Genomic DNA, 15,722 nt, shown 5'->3' with positions numbered 1-15,722 from the left:
GTTCTTTACTGTCAGCACTTTGAGTCGAAAGGTCTCTTTGTTCTTATTGGGTAATTTTGGAAAATTTTATACCAAAAATTGAGAGAAAATCTGATTTTTTAAAAAAAAAAAAAAACATTTTGATATAAGTGAGTATCTTGTTTGTGGTTTCTGGTTAATCACAAATAAGTGGGAGTTTTTCTGCACTACATAAGTGAACATGTCACATGCTTTTAGCACTGTGCTGCAGACAAGGATCTTCTCCACTTTGTGCTGCATCAGCATTGCTGCTTGAAGGAATTCCGGTCCAGCTTTGAAATCATGAAAATTTGATGAATTCAGAGAATGCTCTCATTTATTCTTTGAGCAAAAACAAAAAATAAAGAAAATTAAAGCATAGATCACAATTATGACAAGCATGTATGTTTTGGTTCGGATATTTTCATATTCTGATCAGAGGTTTCCAAACCCCACTGATGATGTCTGGGACGGTTCCTGCGGGGTCCCTGGACCGCTCAACCGGATTCACCAACATTTACCCCCCACCCATTCGCCTCCCCCCCTCTCTCTCGTCGTTCTTGCGCGCGTGCTATCTCGCGCGCTGGTTGCTTGCAGTCTAGGGATGGAGCTTGCGGCACGTGCTCTGTCGCGCGCTCTTGCCCAAACTGGATCTGTCATGATGTAGATCTATACAGTACTTCTTGAAGACTCATTTCTGCGTGTGTAGAAGCGGACTGGATCAGAACCGACACTCCTCAGGCGTCTCAGTGTCCCACAGCATCCAAGGGAAAAAAAGAAAGAAAGAAAAGCTGGGACTCCTTTTATAGGGAACTTTGAACGACGCTGACAGCGGGACTGTCTGGGATGCTGCTGTTTGAAGTCTCTCAAGTATTTTTCAGTTCCCAACTTCCAGATCAGCTGGACTATCTGAGGAGGTTGATGAGCTTCCAATGGAACCAGTTTGAACGCAGAGGACGTGCGTAAAAGCGGGATGTCGAAGCTGGATTCTCGGATCTCTCCAGTGCGCTTTCATTTTCACCAACCTGAATGAGAACATTTGTATTCATTGGACAATAAAACTGAAAATGGTAAGTGAAAATATCTGTTTATATATTTAAATAAATGGGCTCCGGGTTGGTTTCCTTTACGCACGCGTCAGTGCAGCGCGGAGCAGAGGAGAGAAAGGAAGCGGTTCAACTCTGTTTCATTTTTAGAACACAATGAGAAATTGGTCCTCAAAAAGTTTAAAAATAATCCATAGATTATTATGTCGGCGTGTTAACCTCTGCGCCGTTTGTGCTATCCACTTTTAAACAGCTTGAAAAGGACGATGAGAGGCTCCGTGGAGGATACTGAGATGTTTAGAGATGTTCCAACAGGAACTCCTGGATTTACATTGAGAATTTGGGTAAAATTAAAGCATCCCCTTCCGTTTTGATTACTAGTTTTTAAAAGTTTACTCCTACATTTGTCATTACTGAGGGAGAGAAGTCATGTGTCCTGCAGGGATGCTTCATTACTTCATCTTTGGAACTTTTCACACATTCCTGCTTTTTTTAACTGGACATTTGGACACAATACTCCCCAAGTTTAGCCACACTGGAAGAAAGTGAAGAGGAAATCAGTAATGAGAGGATTTTTCTTTGCCATTAGTTGAAAAGGAGGAGAGGCGAGCAGCCCACCATATCCAGACCTTTCATAAGTTGGGGAGGGGGAAAAAATGGATCTGTCATTTGTGCTCTCAAGCTTTTCAGAAATGCTCTCTGGGATTTCCTCTCCAGGAAGATGCTGCATTTTTGCATTAAGTAGCTGGATGATGTGAGAAGCGGCGAGGAAGCTTAGCAAAAATCAGCAGCCTGGTGCTTTGATGAAGAGCATCTCCCTGCCTGCACACAATGTCCTGCCATTATGCTGGCACAACTCGCATGCAAGGTTTCTTTTTCTCGCTCTCACCGGCACAGTTTCTTTGCTGTCCATTTTAGATGCAGATGCCACCCACACACACAAACACACCCAAATCATCGGAGTGAACTGTCGACACACATTCTTGAGCAAACAATAACTAGCAAAAATTCAGTTTGTCAACTTCCAACTAAATAAAACAACATATATAGCATAGGGGTATAATATATGGGAAAACCTTCTCTTATCTTAGGTATGTCAGAGAGTAAAACTCACTTTTGGCTCATTATTCAAATTCTAGCGTTCAGTTTTAATATTTAATAAGAACCAGTCATTAATGGCTGATAGCGTCATGGAGAAGCATGTTCATGTGGAGGATTTCTCTTTTACATCAGAAAATATAAAAATGAAAGGACTCTTCCCACCTACCTGGAGTCTCATGGTTTTCCTCCTATATGGAAAACAGAGCTCCACTGTTTTCTGCAGGCACTGTGAGTCGATGCCAACAGTTTGGGCTTGTACAAGATTAATAAATTATAAGGAGGATCATCATTCACACTTTACAGTCGACCTGGATGCACAAACACTGATGCACATGTGATAACAGATCCATCACTATCAAAAATTAACCTTTTTCAGGTTTTTGTGATAAATCTAAAGTACTTTAGGTCTTAGATCTTCACTTTTTTTTTCATGTGGAAACTGTGTAATGAATTATGTAACTTAAAAGTTCAAATGAAAGTTGTGCTAACAGGTGAAAATGAAAAAAAAGAACATTCTGCACTTTTTACAGGTTAAGCTACAGAAACACAGAGTTGTTCACGCTGAACAAGCAGGGAGGGGCTTCTTCTTCTTTTTCTGCTGTTTCTACTTCATGTCGGCCACCTACAATTGGAAGAGGCTTGGTGGGAAATTTCTAACCCAGTATTAACACTGGTCCATCCGTGGAGTCTGTCTCACGACCGTTAGTTACTTTACAACAGCTGCGTTTCCATTATAAATATACGCAAAACTTTATCGAAATTCTAAAAATGTAAAAACAAAAAAAGAGTTTTCCAATTACACTGTTTTTATTAACTCATAATTTAACCCAGAAATCTTTTAGATCAACACATTCTAGACAGACTTAGGAGACTTTAGGTACTACACTTTATAGCTTGTAGATGCTAGCTCTTGGGGATGTCATCAGGAGTCACGCCATTGACTTTGACAGCTATTGATGAAGCGATTTCGGAACTTGTGGTTGGTGAGTTTACAGAGAAGCTGTGGATCCAACAATACCACATGACATGCTCAACTTTTGATGAGCTGTGACGCTGTGGGACCTCTTGTGGTGTCCGCTGTGCAGGGTTTAGGACAGCCAATTCATACCAAGACGTGTTTCCATTGCAGTTTTGCAAATTATGTCCATTTGGATTTGCCCCAAAAACTACCTCCTCAAAGCACAAAAACTATTTTTTTAAATAAATGCAAGTTTTTCAGAATTATGGTGCTTCCTTTTAGCAAATTTATAGTCACGAATCCAGTTTGGGCTATTTCATAGCTAATGGAAATGCTCCTATTGTCTCCTTTGCGTCTCCACTCTATCCTCCCCTCCCACCTGGGTCCTGGAGGCGTGGTTTATTCCACCACCCCCTTGTAGAGTACCTCGTCCTGCTCTCTGTGCTAATCCAAAACTTAAGCCCTCTCCTTCCTCACTGAGTTCTTGTAAAATGGATGCTTTGTGTTGTGTTTTTGTACTTCCAAAACTAAGCTTCGTCATCCGTGACAAAAATGGACGGCAGTGTTGTTTGCAGTGTTAGCGTGGGTTATCGCGTGGGCACTAGGGCTGCCACAAACAATTATTTTAATAGTCGACAAATCACCAATTATTTTTTCCGATTAGTGGACTAATTGGGTCATGCGGAAACACACATCTTAACCACCATTAGCTTTAACTAACTAAAAACTTGATATTTAGCATTACCTGCGATAATGCTAGAGTGAATGCTGTAAGCTGAATTTGGCCGCTGAGAATGCTAGTGGTTCCTTGAACGCGGGTTACCGAGAGTGATGTGAACTTAGTTTTCGGATCATGTTTAAATCCAGCTTCCAGGACTTCAACCTGACCATATAGTTCTATCTTTTCAATATGGCAGAAGAAGTAATGAGGCTTTTCCATCTCCCCTCTGGATAATAAAAAAACACTGTCTGCAACAGATCTATCTGACCATGCATTTTTTAACATGAGGATTTTATTAATTCATATTCATTCAGTTTACACAAAAAGCATAAAACATCAACGTTTAGCTTTTTTAATGATTTTTCTAATCTAATTCAGTCCAGACCATTCCAATACAACTAGATTGTCTTTATTGTATGAAAACAACATATAAGTGACCAACAGAGGATTTTTGATGAAATCCCTGCATTAAGTGAGCAGAATGTGACAGTATAGATGAAGAAAACCTCCAGCAGAGCCAGACAGAGAGGACACGAAAGAGGCTAACTCTAAATTACAGGTGCATCTGTCGTGCTGTAATGGTTAGCACTCTGGCCTCACAGTGAGAAGGCCGTGATTCAGATCTCATCTGGGTCCTTTCTGTGTGGAGTTGATGTGTTCTTCTTGTGCATTTGTAGGTTTTCTCCAGGCATTCCGACTTCATCTCACTGTTCAAAAACATACTTTGTAGCTTAATGGATGACCCTAAATTGTCCTTTAGGTGTGAATTTGGAGGGGTTTTTTGTCATGTGACCTGTCCAGGGTGTACCTCACCTTTACCTGCCAGTAGATGGGAAACCCGATGACCCCAAACGGAAGAGCAGATTTAGAAAATGGATGGATAGAACATGAGATGAACAAAAGTAGACTGATGAACAAAAGGTCTGGAGAGTATCTCCTATTGGACAAAAAGACATGTTGGTAACTGTAACAAGAAAGCATAATTAAATCGTAAGTCATATGCACCCGAATAGGGGTTGACCCGTACAGGTGTTTGGGTTGTTCTGGCCCGTTCACAGACAGGAGCGACTGCATCTTAAGGGGAGTGCAGGTGTGTCTGGCAGTGATTCGTGCAGCAAAGGCGGACAGTTTCTATGTTAAGTCAACGGTACGGTTGCGATAGGCCCAAATTGGGCGGGCGAGGTCATCGTGTCACATCCACTAATAAGGAACTCAGCTTTGGACACGTGACGTTTTCAATGACTCGATCAACAGGTGGAATACTAATCTAATGCAAGCATTTTTTTCCTGAACTACCATCAATTTTCTTTATGTGTTAGAGCTGCCGGGTTAATGGGGCCCGTCCTGGTTACTGTTGGGCGAAGGCAAGTACGCCTTTTCTTATTTTACATCGAAACAACAATAAAAAAAAGTTCCCTAATTTTATTTTTGTTTTTACTTTTCCCCTCCCAGATTAATGTGGGACAGTGAGCCCTCAAACTGGGTCCCAGAGACATAGAAACACAGCAGAAAGCAGTGTTTCCCCCGGAGTACTGGGAAAATCTTTGAATGATCTCATGAACCCAAGCATGGTGATGTGATTACTGATGATTTTGTAGAACTTTTCATTATAAATAAACCTGATCCCTCAATATCATCCATGTCTTCCATACATTGTAAGTGAGATATACACAGACACAGCTCCATTTAGCGATCAGGCTAAAAACATTAGCTGGTAGCTCCTCCCACACACGGCCGCAGCGTCAAGCTCAGGAATACATTTTTGGACAAGCCGTGAATTCGCCGCGTGAATTGCGTTTGGTGTGAACACAGCATAAGGCCTCTATGACCACTTCAGGAGCCATCATGAAAATGGGACGTACCATTGTCGTTTGTGGGGTAAGTAAGGAGACGGACAAAACACAAAAACACTGTTAGAAGACAAGAAACATACCGATTAGTGAATGCAACAGACAAAGGAACTGTCTACAGTAAGGTGATACTCATTGAAAAATACAAATTAAATATCTATATTTTTGCATGTTATAAGTCTGAGCCTCGTTGCTGAATCAGATTCTGTTTAGTTACTTTTGCATGACTCCAGCTACACTTGCTGGTGTTAGTTCAGTGTCCTCACTTGTTTTCAGTGTACTAATGTCAAATCTGCATCGACTGTGTTGCTCTCTGCACTTGTCTGTTCCTTTGAACTGACACCATTATGTGAGCTGCTGCCACTGTAAGAAACAAACAAAAAAAGAGCATACCTCCAAATGTTCAGCTTGTCATCTCCTGCAGCTCCATGCCAGGAATACAGATGTGGATTTTTTTTTTCTAATGGTACATACAGACTTAAAGCGTCTGTACAGTACTGCAGCGTTTACCCACTAGCACAGTGAGCTAATTAGAACTGAGTAACCTTAATATTGAAATCTACTTATTTAAAGTTCCATTTTGATGATCTTTTGATGTAATTTAGAGGCGTTACAGGTGATCTTTTTATTTTAAATACGCAGTTTTTAGCAAAGAAATAAAAAAAAAGTTGTTTCTTAGAGCGATGGACTGTGTGGAGTAAAACTTCCTCCATTTCTCATCATCCTTCTGTTTACAGTCTCTTAACTTACAGCCCCTTTTACAACTCCAGCATAACATTAACGATGCAACAAAAATGGCGAGCAATATCCAGTTATCAACGGTACAATTTTGAGCCAAATGCCTCCTCAGACGATGAAAATAAAGACGTGTTTGGATTTATTTGTCTACAAGGAGATGCATCGAAATGGAGCATTAGGGAGCTTGTGGCGCTACGTCACTCTTGCAGCGGCTTTCTTTCATTTGTTCCTGATTCACAATAATTTCAATAAAGAAGCATGAAAGAGGCATGAAACATGCCACAAGAACTTGTCAAAAACGCTAAAAAATACAGTTTTCACTGGAATGGGTTTTTTACGGTTCTTTGTTTTATTCCATAGTATGATCATTTTTTAAAAACAGAAGCAAAAAAATCAACGAGAAAACAAACTTGAGTGCTGCTAAAATGAACTCCAGCTCCCCTGACTTCTGTAAAAGCTGCTGCTTCCTCCTGGCTCGCCCGGTACAGGAGATTATTTCAAAAAACGAAATTGAAGAAGTGAGGTGGACTGCATGCCGGGGTCTGGAGGAGTGATATTATTAAAAAAGACACCGAATATCAACAGACACGCTGCACTGTCACAAATCTGATAAAAATACATCTGATAATGTGTGCTCAGAAAGGACGAGCAGATGTGTGGAAACAGGCTGGACAGTTTTGACACTTGTGTCACATTTTGTTCTGGAATTTCAGATGGGCCATTCGCCAACATCCCATTTAGAACGGCTGCGAAAATCAATGCTGCTGCATTCGCGTGTGTTTCTCCAGGTCATTTGACGCATGTACAATGAGCTGTCAACACAGTCCCTGCCTTTTCTGCAGCTGTGTGGGCTTTTAGTGCAGTCTTCAACACTCAAAACAGACTTCACTTAATGACGGCGTCTTTTTTTTTTTAAGAGAAAAGCTCCTTAAAAGTACATTTTTAAAAAAAACTGCACTATTTTGAAGCGTAAACTTATCAATGTATCTTATTAGAATATCTGAAAGGCTTTAAGTTTTCGAAATTTTTGGAAAATTCAGCATTTTTTTGCCCAAACATGTGTTTGATAAGAATTAACAGCCAAGGATTTTAAATTATAGTCACACTTCGAGCCAAAGGGCTGACAGCAGCAAGTTAAACGCTTTGACTCTTAAAGGGGGATGCTGGCCGGGGTGGGGGCAGCCACTTCATTAAACAATAATGCACTGCGTTCCTGCTTTAGACCTTTTCATGTTCAACATCACAGCAAATGGCTTGAGGCAAAGGAATCAAAAACTTGAGGCAAAATCCCTTAAAGCAGAAAAAAAACAAAAAACCTACAGTTTACAGGAACTTTGGGTTGGCGCCAAAATCAGTTGGTCTCTCCATGAAAATTAAATCCAGCTTGTTACCAAAATCTTTTTTATTTTTCTAATAAAATAACATTAATTAATAACATTTGCATTCATGTTTTCAGTTTAAGTTGAATTTGATGTAATAATGAGGAGGGAACTCCAAAAACGTTGGCTTGGATCATTGTAAAAACTAAAAATAAACTGAAATAAAGCATAACTTAGTATCACATGCTGGTCAGTCATTATGTGTTTTTATTGAAATGACTTTTCTTGCTTAAAAGCCAGTGTTTGTTTTGAATCCTAACACTACTTTTAATTAGTTTTAGTTTTATTTTATTTAATTGGAACCCACTAATTCACAGCTAAGGTTACATCAAGGTGTTCAAATCAAGAAAAATTGCAAACCAAGCAAAATATTAATTTAATGAGGATCAAGTAATAGAATTTGTTTGAAACGATCCAAATAAGATCATTATAAATTAATCATTGTAAAACATGGCCAATGTAAGTGACTAACAGATTACACTGCAGATTTCAGAGTAATCTTCTGTTCTGATTACAGAATTGGTCGACTGTGGAGAACAACAATGTTCTCGAGTAGACAAAAACTTACAGTGAAACCAGACCCAATGTGTATATATTATATCAACAAAACACAGGAACATCTGCAAGAAACAACATTTAAATTATCAAGTTATTCAATCTTGTAATGTCTCCAACCCTAAGCAAAAAATCGTCTGTTTAATAGTCTATAATAGCCGCCAGTCATCTATGTTAGCATGTAGCTAACGCTTTGGTTTTATAGCTTTTAAAAGTCACAGAAAAACTCCTTAAAGTGTAGCATTGATGAATAAAATACTCACATAAACTTCTGTGCTTCAGAGAACACCTACATGAATAATTATTGGGTTTGTCCTCCGTGTCACAAGATCAGATCACCCTACCGGCGGAGGGATACCCAACCCTAAGATGCTACAACTCCTCTTTAAAGTGCAACCAAACAGTAATTCAACTTTTTTTGTTTGTTGATTACTATAAATGGGGCTTTAAATGTTTTTTTTCTGTTCATTCTTGCCACATTTTTGAGAATTGAAAATAAAATAATTTAAATCCTGAAAATATAGTCTAAAACTGTGCTGCCCCCTACAGGTTGAAACGAGGTACTACATTCAAATTTTGTGATTGGTCAACTGGTTTAATTCCCACGTCATTTCAGGAGTTCCACATCATCATGGTCTGCAGCTCCAGTATAAAAGCCCCGCCCATCTTTGATTCTGTAACAGTCTGTCGTTATCATGTTAGCTTTAGCATGACTCGTAGGTTTTTACCTTCAGTTGTCAAAAACCTACTGGCTTGAACAACTTTTCAGTGGACTTGGAAGCTAGGCAACAGTAGTGGAGTGTAATTGGTATCAAATCTAGCAAACTCCATCCTGGTGATGGGATTTGCAATGAGCATTTCACTCTGGATTGTTTGCTTAACACGCCAGCCTTTGTTAGCTTATGATGCTAACATCATTTTACTGAGACACGGCTCTCCTTCGGTCTGAACCTTGAGCACCTGCAGTGGAGAAAACTCCTCAACCTCCAGAGAAAGTTCTATGAAGATACTGGCATCACTTTGCTCAGTACCAGACTCCACATCGAAGCCGCACAGTGACTACGTTACCTCAAGCTGACCTCACTGTCACTGTAAATCACATATTCAAAGTACACCTCCCCGGTCAGCTCACTCCTTTTTTTTTTTTTTGCATTTTTCAAATCTGGGCTGAGAGTGGAGTCAGCCTCTAACTGTCCTGTTGTGTTACCCTCTAAAAAAAACTCTAAAAAAAAGCTTCAAATGTCCCTAAAATTGGAGAAATAGAGAGGGAATGGGAAGTAATTCAGATTCAGCTAATGTGTTCAGTTTGTATACTTCCTACATGTATGGACTAGTATTTGTATATGTGTTCCCCTACATATACTTGTTAAGAATACTTCACAAAATAAACAAGTGTACCGGTACTACTTTTTTCTAAAGGAAGACAAGACAGATTTATATCTACAGCACAATTCACCCTTAAAGTAATTTAAATTGTTTTGCAGAAAAAGAGATAACAAGAGCATAAAGACATAAATTACAGGTAAATCATAAAATATAAATAAAATGTCTTAAAAAAGGATAAAACAGTGGATTATAGAAGGAACAACACTGTTTGGCTGTCCTACATTGATATAAAAACATAGATTTCTCCTCGTTTTTTTAATTTTGTCATTGTAAGGGGCCGTCTATGTGTCATCACAAAGGTTGCTCCAGATTATAGATGCAGCCAAAATCCCTTAGCTTCTCACAGTCTGAGGTGGTTCATATGGAATCAACATGCCAGAGATGTACTTTGGGGGTAAACCACAGACAGAGCTGTACACAAGCAAAGCTGTTTGAAACATTATAAAGAAAGTGAGTGCAAAGACCTGAAGACAGGACTGATGTGGTAGTACTTTAGTCAGGACTCCAACATTAGCATTCTGGATGTACTGCAGCTGTCAAAACAGTTGGTTGTGCTGTGTACTTCAGCTGAAGTAATGAAAAGCTCAGAAATTGAAGGCATATTGATGATTTTAAAAACAGACGGCAAGATTGGGATAGAAATGTATGTATATCTCAAGAAATTTAACAAAAATTGTCAGTCACTGATACGTTTCCGATGGAAAAAGATCCCAAGAATTCCACAGTTTTTCCACTACTCTTTACATTTCTATTAACACTGAATATTTTAAAACATTCCCACAGTTTTTATACTTTTCTGCACATGAAAGGAGAGATGGCTTAATAGGAGCAGAAGAAGAAAAGGCTCTGCAAATACTCGGTTGTGAAATCTCAGGCTCCCCACGAAGGTCAACCTGGAGTCTCTGAGTAAAATGTGAACAGCTTATTCTTCTGAAGTTTTTCGTCGTAATTCACAGGCACAACCGTAGAAATAAAAAGCAGAGCGTACGAGTTGTACTGCATTTATGTCTGGGTCTGGCTGTGCATGACAGGAATTTGTGGAGCTCAGGGCCAGGAGGTTACTGGCTTAGGTGTTTGGCTTAAATGAAAGAACAAAAAGCAGATCGGTTGCTGCGTTGCAGTTTTGTTCCACAATGTATTAGATGTCACCACATTATATAAACTCTGTTATTCCAGTGTGTCACCTTTTGCAGGATCTAGAAGATATAACAGACAAAATACTTTTTGTGAGACCATCTTTTAGGTTGTCGGTGGTTTTTGGCTCGGTGCAGCCCGTGTGCCGACTGATCAGAGCTGAGCATCTGGAGGGGGAGCGTCTGTGAAGATGAGTTTACCAGTCAGCTGTAAAACAGCTTCCTGGGAGTGAAGCAACTCTTTGAAGTATCAGAGGAAGTTAGACTCACGTGGAAGTGAAATTGGGAGTATAAGTACATCCTCATTAATGGGATCAACCGCTGAGACGACAATGTTGAATCCAGACCAAAAACTAAGAAACCACTTACGTCTAGGGCTGTAACGAGTATCCGGGTGCTCGGGTATCCGCGATCTGCTCCCAAAATTTCGAGTACGGATATTCGCGACGTCCAAGATCGCTGATTTGCGATCTTTATAAATGTAGTAAATTGTAGCAAAAGATGATTAAAATATCAATTGGGGACGATGTATTTTTGCTCTGAAATGCAGATTAATGTCGGATTTTAAGTTTACGAACTAAAATAAAGCCGAAAGGGCCGCCGTTCTTCCACCGGAAGTAAATACATCTTCGTGACGGTGAAGCTTCCGGGTTTCAAAGTAAAACTAGCGAGAGCTTTTTTCCGTTCAAAAACAGAGACTGAAGTTCCGCTCACAGACATAACTTCTGAAAAAAACGAATTAGCTTTAACATCGGAGCTTTAGCTCCAGTGTTAACATTCTTTTGACTATGATAACTCTTCAACATTTGACGCAATTAACGAAACTCCAGCTTATTCTGAAGAAACAGCCTTGCGCTGCTGAAAGGTGGATGTGATCAACGTGAATCAGCTGATTCTGCTGCGGAAAAAAAAGACTTTTCATAGGAGCTCTGCAGCAATATGTGATGCCTAGAATGTAAAATATTGAAGAACTTTGAAGATAAAAAAAACTGTGTAAAACATTTTCAGGTTTTGTTGTTAAATGACCCAAAACAAAAGTATTTTTTATCCTTTTTATGTTGTTTTACTGCTAAACCAGAAGATTGAAAAACAAAAAAAAATTTTTAAATGACAAAAAATGTATTTTTATCTGAATCTATGTGTTTTTTTAATCAGTTTAGTTGATTCTGATCACCTGTTCTAAATAAAGGTATAAATGATGATTAAATACAAATAATTTAAATTTTCATACATCTAGTAAATAGACACACACATAGCAATAAACATTATATTAAAAAGTAAGAATCGTGGTTCAACTCGTGAATCGTTGCTCTTGATTCGTGAATCAAACCGGATCGCCACCTAAGTGATGATCCACAGCCCTACTTACATCATTTAAATTTAGTGCCTCCTACACAAAAAAAGTGAACCATAAAAGTATGATCAATGCGAGAAAGCTAAGATGAGGCACTTGTGTGTTCTTCAATCGTGTCGATAAGCCCCTCGCATCATCCAGCTTGTAATGTTTTATTCTGGTGGTGGCGTGTGATGTTAACCTTATTTAGCTCCATGGAAATCCCATTCAATTAAGACAGATCCTTTGGAATCATCGATCCAGCTGTCACCAAGAGGTGGCTTGATGCTAATCAGTCAGTAATTTTAGGTGAAAAAAGTTTTCTTTGAGCTTCAAATAGATAGACGCTAAGATTAGGAGGAACATCTGCAGCAAGGCAACAAACAGAGTATCTAATGAAACATAAAATATGAAGGATTTTTTTTTTTTTTCATTTTCTATGAAGTTCCTAATACAAAATCCTAACTAATAGAATACTTACTGACACCAGCGTTCACACTGAGCTGTTTGGTTCATTTTCACTCACAGTCTAATGCAAAAATGGAAAATGTGTGAAAACTGAAAACAAACCGTGGTGTGCTGGATATTGATGATCTTGTTTTATGAACAGGTGAACTCTAGTGTGCTTCAGCATTAGAGTAAAGGAAAACTTTCAAAGAGTGAAGGTGTTTACTCTCTGGATTTTCTTCTCCTGATAAAAACTTTGTAAAAATACTCCCTATTGAACCTGCATGATGTTTTCCAGTGGTTTGATCCACTAATAGAATGTAAACCAACTGATGAGTAGAACTCCTGTCTGCTGTTGTCCTGCTTCTATTCTACTACTGTCAGTTATAAAGGAGACACAATCTAAAGATGGAGTTGCTTTGTTTTGTTCTTGTTCTAAAAATTCTGGTGAATGATCACAGAACTGATGCACACCGAGCATGTGCTGGACGCAGGTTCTTGATTGTGATTTTAGCATGTGGTGTTCATACTGATACTGATACTAACTCATGTACTCACAGTTGCAAGAGGCTTTGTTCGAAATGTCGTAGCGGTGCAAATCTCAGGCTTTATCTTTCACAGCGTTATTCCAAAGATTTGTTGTCATATAATTCCAGTCAGCCAAAAACCGCAATAATAATTTCTCCTTCATGCACTTCCTTGAATTAAAGGTGACTTCATCAGTAAGTCACTACCAACTCCGAGTCCTTGATTGGTCAAAGTTCAATTATTTTAACTTTCAATGCATGTTCAATGGTCATGCATTTGTAAATAGAGCCAAAAATGGACCTAACTTGTGTGTAAATGCAAGAGTTTTGAACACAGAAGTCCAAAACGTGCATTTACATAAACTTTTCACCGGAAGTAGTCGCTTAGACATGCGTTGCTGAGGCCAGTGTGAATGCAGCATGACAGACAGAAGGACGGAAAGACAGAATCTCTGATAGACATCAGACTGAATACAGACCAAACGCAAATTTCAGAACTCAATCCGGATCCAATTAAGCGGACTCAATCCAGACAAATTGACTTTTCCAGTCTGAATACACCCTAACAAATATCATTAAGAAAAATATCTAAAGCATCTGTGCCATTAATAATCAATACATTAAATACTGTACAAAATATGAAAGGTTGGGGAATGAGTAGGGCTAGACCCTTTAGCTACAGTGTTGACATTCTTTCAAGTGCTGTAACTCGTCAACCACAATTGAAGTAATTCCAATGGATTCTGAAGCGGAAATCCTCAAAATTGCAATGATATGCAACATTTTACATTAGTAACGAGTTGCATTTTGATGAGTTGCTATTAGGAAAAGCCCCTTTTTTATTATTTTTATTTATTTACTTTTATTTTTTTAAACATGTCCTGTCCAATAGCTGAGCAAACAGATACGAGCTGAGAGCTTCAGGGTTAAGGGCACAAAAAAACATTTTGTTTTTCAGTTAGAAGAGTTTTTAAAGTAAAATGCTGGATAAAGCTGACAGCTCTGTTACAACAATGACTAACATACCTAATTCTCATTTCACTGCTGTACAACACATGCCCTCCTTTTACTCAACAACATCATCAGTTTATTAGATATGTTTGTCTGGTGTGAGTGTGAATTCTGAATTTAAATATTAAGACATAATTAAATCAAAACTGATCTTAAAAGAGGTTAAAAGATAAAAGTTGAAACACATTTATTGGTGGGACATAACCAAATCTAGAAAAATAGCTGTGGACTCACCACCCACAGCCTTACAGCTGCACCTGTTCAACTGATAGAAGTATCTATTCAACCAATCACATGGCAACGACCCAAAAGGGATTTAAGTGTTTTTATATTTTCCCAGTTGCTAACGGGTGATGTTTTAGAATTGGCACGTATGTTCATGCATACAGAAATGGTTTTATTTGCACATTCACCATTTGCAGAAGCTACAGAATAGAAGAACATCCATGTGTGTGAATGTAAGTTTATGCTGGTAAAAGCAGCTCTGCACTAGAGTTGGAAACACTCTTACAGCTACAAATTATAGTCTTCTTCACACCAGTAACTGTCAGATCTAAAATATACATTTGTTTTCGTGTTTACAGAGTTAATCTGAGTAAGGCATGGACAGAAAAGAGCAACACTATGACACAGAATGTAACAGTATTGAGATTGATTCTACATTATCTAATTCTATGATGACCTTTTAGCACCTCTCTTTCATAAGAGCATTGCATGAGACGGGGTGGCACATGTTTCCCTTTATTCCCTGCTGGGAAACAGATATTTTCACACCATGTGCATCCATCTGCCTTTTAACCAACTTGGTTGGTGCCAAAGTGCACCGTTTCCCAGGTTAAACCAGGTTATACCATTTAGTGGAACTTTGTCTTTTTGCATAATGCACATCTGTGTTGACAGTAATGATGTGCTAATTGACTTATTTGCATAATCTTCACAATTAATTTATGGAATTTATCAAACAAAGCTTTGTTTTTCATTCATTCAGTGGAAAAAAAATCATTTTATACCTGCCGGACTCTGTGTTAAATAGTTGTTTAAGCATTCAAAACATCATAATGTTTACATTTAAGTGACTTAAATAAAAGCAATACAATAAGTGTAACAATCTCCTAGTAAAAGTCGGGTTTAAGTATGATTGAGAAGATGAGTAATAATCCTAAACAAACTATTCATGCTTAAAAATATATTTTTTTAAAGGGCAGAATTTATAATAATCTCCAAAGAAGAATGGACCTTCACATAAACGGCTCAATTCCAGTGATTCCAGTTTTTGCTGCCAGTTATTAGGTCTGGGGGCAATTACTTCATCTCATAAGGCCAGGCAAGTTCAATCAACTGTATCCATTAATAAAGCCATAAATTTACCAACTTCATTAGCTTGGGGTCTGTGTGATATATAGAACTTATTACATTTATATATAAATATATCTCAAGAAGGATTACATTACTTTTTCCATTTCACAGTATGGCATTAACTTTGTTGGAAATGATAAAATCCAGCTCACAGAAAGACATTTTTATCAGATCGTGGAGGGAT

The 15,722-nt window shown here is 38.5% G+C and overlaps 1 protein-coding gene across 1 annotated transcript in view; it reads left to right on the top strand.

Moving 5' to 3' along the window:
• The first annotated feature begins 578 nt into the window (after positions 1–578).
• Positions 579–15,722, top strand: part of htr1d (5-hydroxytryptamine (serotonin) receptor 1D, G protein-coupled) — a 31,096-nt gene continuing 15,952 nt past the window's right edge. The window contains exon 1 of the mRNA XM_024270360.2: positions 579–1,067. The gene's annotated coding sequence lies outside the window, so the exon portion shown is untranslated. The remainder of the gene's footprint in view (positions 1,068–15,722) is intronic.

This window comes from Oryzias melastigma, linkage group LG22, assembly GCF_002922805.2.
Source record: "Oryzias melastigma strain HK-1 linkage group LG22, ASM292280v2, whole genome shotgun sequence".
Classification (NCBI taxonomy): domain Eukaryota; kingdom Metazoa; phylum Chordata; class Actinopteri; order Beloniformes; family Adrianichthyidae; genus Oryzias; species Oryzias melastigma.
The sequence above is the reverse complement of the archived record's forward strand: the minus strand, read 5'-3'. Positions and strand labels throughout refer to the sequence as shown.